The sequence below is a fragment of the Zea mays genome, chromosome 7, assembly GCF_902167145.1.
Source record: "Zea mays cultivar B73 chromosome 7, Zm-B73-REFERENCE-NAM-5.0, whole genome shotgun sequence".
In the NCBI taxonomy this organism is placed as follows: Eukaryota; Viridiplantae; Streptophyta; class Magnoliopsida; order Poales; family Poaceae; genus Zea; species Zea mays.
Genome location: NC_050102.1, coordinates 11,463,905 through 11,468,652, shown reverse-complemented (window position 1 = coordinate 11,468,652; position 4,748 = coordinate 11,463,905).

Here is a 4,748-nt window from a genome sequence, read left to right as displayed (position 1 = left end):
GACCTCGTCTCAGGTCGCGTGAGGGGATATGTCTGCGGGCAGGTTCACTCAGGTACTAGGCTTACCGATTTACCATATTTCTCGGTATGTGTTTAGTACGTTCAAACGCTTGACTCACAGTACCACACCTTAATCCTTATTCCAATTTTTATCCCGTGGACAACCAATCCCCATGGATTGTTGTCCACAACCAGCATCAATGTGATAAGAAAGTGGATACAATCAATTTCCTGACCTCGCGCGAGTGCTAGAAAAATCACTCGACTTCTACCGAGATCCTAATTAATAAAGCAGCTACTCGTCTTAGCATACTAGTATTCATCTCAACAGGATTCCTGAGATCATGCAACTAGGGTTTCAAACAATTCCTACACCTAAGTGCACAATCAGTCCTACAACCATTAAGTGAAGTAAAATAGCATAAATAACAGGTTATGCATAAACCGGGGCTTGCCTTCCAAAGCAGCGGCAGGCAGATCCTCTGATGCAGACTCTGGGGCTGGATCTGGGGCTACCTCCTGAGCAGCTCCTTGCTCCGGCACGAGGACGTACTCTCCGTCAGCAAGATTACAGTCTATCGAATGCAATGAACATATATGTTATGATTATGCAGGATTTAATAACATTATGCCAAAAGAAAACTAAGTCAAGGAGTAACTTAGGGTTTCTCGGTCATGCGGGGTTTTTTTAGTGGGTTATGCTTATCACTTTTAGGCTTAGATTTTTGTTGAGGGTAAACATAGGGAATTGGTATTGCATTTATATACTTCAGTGGACAAGTTATAAAGAGTTTTTAGGATGACACTAATTTCCTGTTATTCACTTTTCCCTTTCTTTATTTTCTACTTATGGTTTCTAGTGTAGGTTTGAACTACGACAGTGGTTTAATATTTTCTAAAAATTCTGCAAAAATTACAGTGGGTTGCCATTTGCTATTCTAGCCTGTTTTAAGAATTTGGGGCTTAAAATATAAAGGCTATGCTTTAGACAAAAATAACAAGAGTGGTGTACAATGGGCCACTTTACACTACAACTCTTACTTAGAGGTGGGTTCTGTCCTAAAGGTTATTTTTGTTGGCATCTAACAGTAATAATAGGCTTCTGTGCCAAAAATCACAGAAAGCTAAGGGGTGGTTATTTAGTTATGATTTTCTAAAGTTTAATGTCAAAAAGGCACTTTCTACTACATTGTTATTTGAAAAATGTCAAACAGCAGATTTCATATTTTTCCTAAGTTCTTAATAACAAAACATTAACTATCCCAAGGGTGGGGGTTTTTTCACCTTGGGGTTATTTTTGTAGGGTTTTTCTAAGTTATCCTTGTTTTATTCAATTAAAAGGTATCCTACTTATTTTATACTAAACCAGGGTATGATAGATTTTTCCAGTGAACTATATTGAATAAGTATCCTAACAAAAATAGGGGTGCCCTCTGGTTCATTATTTAAATCTTAACCTTGAGCATATTGTAAAATAAGGGGTAAAAACTAACTTAATGGGTTGGTCAGAGAGGTTTATCATTTTTAATTAGGTCAGTAGGTGGACATGAACTTCTCCAAATTTTTCTAGCCCTAGTCAAATAGTACAACTATTTTTCTTTCTATTATTGAGCTTTTGGCCAAAACTTTAATTAAATCAGAACCCTAAAGTTTTCTATAGTACATAGGGGGTTTTATATTTTTCTTAAGTAGGTTACAATATTTAGAGTCTGACAAAATTGGTTTGACCAAATTTGGATGCACTAAACAGAAGTTATGAGTTTTTAAAGTTTCTGTTCAAATTAAAAACAGATTTAATAAGAGTTTCCTAGAAAAACAGTTTACACTGAGGTCCCTGGGTTTAAACTAAATCAACCCGCACAAATCTACCCCTGCGCCACTATTCCCCTGAGTCGCTGACAGTTCAAAAAGCCCCCTGAACTTCTCTTCCTCTCACCCGCGGTCCTTCCCCCAATGTAAACAGTACCCGCGGGAAAGAAAAGGGCGGCGCGGCTTATCGGCGGCGAGATAGGTCCGGCGAAGGGCAGGGTTGGCTCGGGGAGGCTCTGGCGGTCACAGCTAGTTGCGGCTTGACGGCGGGGATGGCCGGAATCGCTCGGTCCACGCGCGCATGCGGGTGTTCTCGCCGGCGGCGAGTGTACCGGCCAAACCACGGCGATCTGGTTCAATCCAAGGGCATGGTGAGCTTCACGGGGTAACGTAGTGACCGTGTGCACAAGGAATCGGAAAATGGTTGAGTGGATTACCCGGTCCACGTACTCCGGCGCGGTTGAGAACTCCGGCGACCGTGGACTGGCCTCTCCGGCGAAGCAGGCTTCGATTCCTCGCTCGGGGAGCTTCACTAATGTGTGCACACTCGCCTCAGAAGGTTGGACAGGGTTGGGAAAGGCTGGGCTGGCCGGTCTACGACGGCAGTGGCTCGAGTGGCCGCGGACACGCCGCGCACGGGCAAACGGCGGTGAACTGAGCTCCGGTGAGGCTTGAGGGTGCGCGGAAGAGTGCAGTCGACGCCTGAGCGGGCTTTATAGGCGCGGACGCGGGCCATGGCGTCGGCTGGCCCTTGGCGCGACGCGGGGCGCGCACGGGCGTGCTCTGGCGCACACAGAGCGCGCCGAACACGTGGAGCTTTTCTTCTGCCCGTGTTCCACAGCTCACCCAAGTCGCAAACGTGCGAATCTTGGCAAAAATCCGGCGCGAGTCTTTTCCTGGCACCTAGGGCTGTCTCTCATCCGTGAGCTGCCATGGCAGATATGGCCTAGGTAGGGAGATCTCTGGTCGCCAAATCGGGTGTGTCACACTGCTCACCTCGCGACAAAAATCATGCCAAGGCATGTCAAACGTCAGAGTCTCGGGCTCAGCTTTTTCCAGTGGGTGCCTTGGGTGGTATGCCACATTTTTGGTATAGAACATAGGTAGATTTGGTGCCAGCTTCGAGGTGAACACGACTGATCTTTAGTGTAGGTGTAGTTTTTAACTTAGAGAGAAATAGAGAGCTCTAGCTCTCTCTCCACTTGGAGATTTGAATTGGGGTTTCTCCCGGGGTCTTTTTGCAATATTTCCTTGCCCTAATTGCTGGTTATAAGGTTACTTAAGGTTTGGTTAAAGATTACTCATGTTTTGCACATTTGCTCACTCTCTTTCCCCTCTTATCCATGGTTTTGGGAGATAGGGTTTAAGAGAGGTCTAGGGTTCTTTCCCCCTCTTATCCAAGGTAGTAAGTGTACAAAGATTTGAGTAATACTTCTTAGGTCATTAACAAACCTTGATTAACACATTATCTCCAAAGTTCTTATGTGTTTCCTTAAGTCTCTACCACATGTGATCACAGTCCTTAGTGCCAAGGTGTGCTCTAGCCATGGTAACACCTGGGGTGTTACAAAGGCTCCTGTTCTCAATAAGGAGAAGGGAAGGCCCCTATGGCTAGTAGTTCTCAAAAGTGTCATGCTTTTATTTATGATAGGAAAATTGCTAGTCATAGTAAGAGTTATGTCCATACTGCCTACAATGATTCACATGCGATGTTTGCCTCTAGCTCTACTTTTGTGCATGGAAGAAGTAGGCCTAGGAAAAATCATGTTGTGTCTCATGTGCCAAGGAAAATGTGCAATGAACCCACTACTGTTTTTCATGCTTGCAACACTTCTTTTATTCTTTCATGTAAGAATGCAAAAGTAGTGGCTAGGAAGTTGGGATCCAAATGCAAGGGAGACAAAACTTGCATATGGGTTCCAAAAACTATTTTGACTAACCTTGTAGGACCCAACAAGAGTTGGGTACCTAAAACCCAAGCTTAAAATTCCTTGCAGGTTTATGCATCCGGGGGCTCAAGCTGGATTATCGACAACGGATGCACAAGCCACATGACGGGGGAGAAGAAGATGTTCACCTCCTACGTCAACAAGGATTCCCAGGATACGATCATCTTTGGAGATGGGAACCAAGGCAAGGTCAAAGGTTGGGGCAAGATAGCCATCACCAACGAGCGCTTCATATCGAATGTATTTCTAGTAGAGTCGCTTGGTTACAACCTTCTGTCTGTAAGTCAATTGTGTCACATGGGTTACAATTGTCTTTTTACAAACGTTGATGTATCTGTCTTTAGAAGGACTGATGGTTCATTAGCTTTTAAGGGTGTATTAGACGACAAACACTACTTAGTTGATTTTTCGAAAGAGGAGGCCGATCTAAATGCATGCTTAATAGCTAAGACTAGTATGGGCTGGCTGTGGCATCGCCGTCTAGCACATGTTGGGATGAAGAACCTTCATAAACTTCTAAAGGGAGAACATGTGTTAGGTCTAACCAATGTTTGTTTCGAGAAAGATAGGTCTTGTGCGGCATGTCAGGCAGGGAAACAGGTGGGAAGCACTCATCATAGCAAGAATGTGATGACAACATCAAGACCACTGGAGCTTCTTCACATGGACCTCTTCGGACCCGTTGCCTACCTTAGCATCGGGGGAAGTAAGTATGGTCTTGTAATTGTTGATGATTTTCCCCGCTTCACTTGGGTGTTCTTTTTGCGGGATAAATCAGAAACCCAAGGGACCCTAAAGCGCTTTCTAAGGAGGGCTCAAAACAAATTTGAGCTAAAGGTGAAAAAGATAAGGAGCGACAACGGGTCCGAGTTCAAGAATCTGCAAGTTGAGGAGTATCTTGAGGAGGAAGGCGTCAAGCACGAGTTCTCCGCTCCTTACACACCACAACAAAATGGTGTGGTAGAGAGGAAGAATAGGACGCTTATCGACA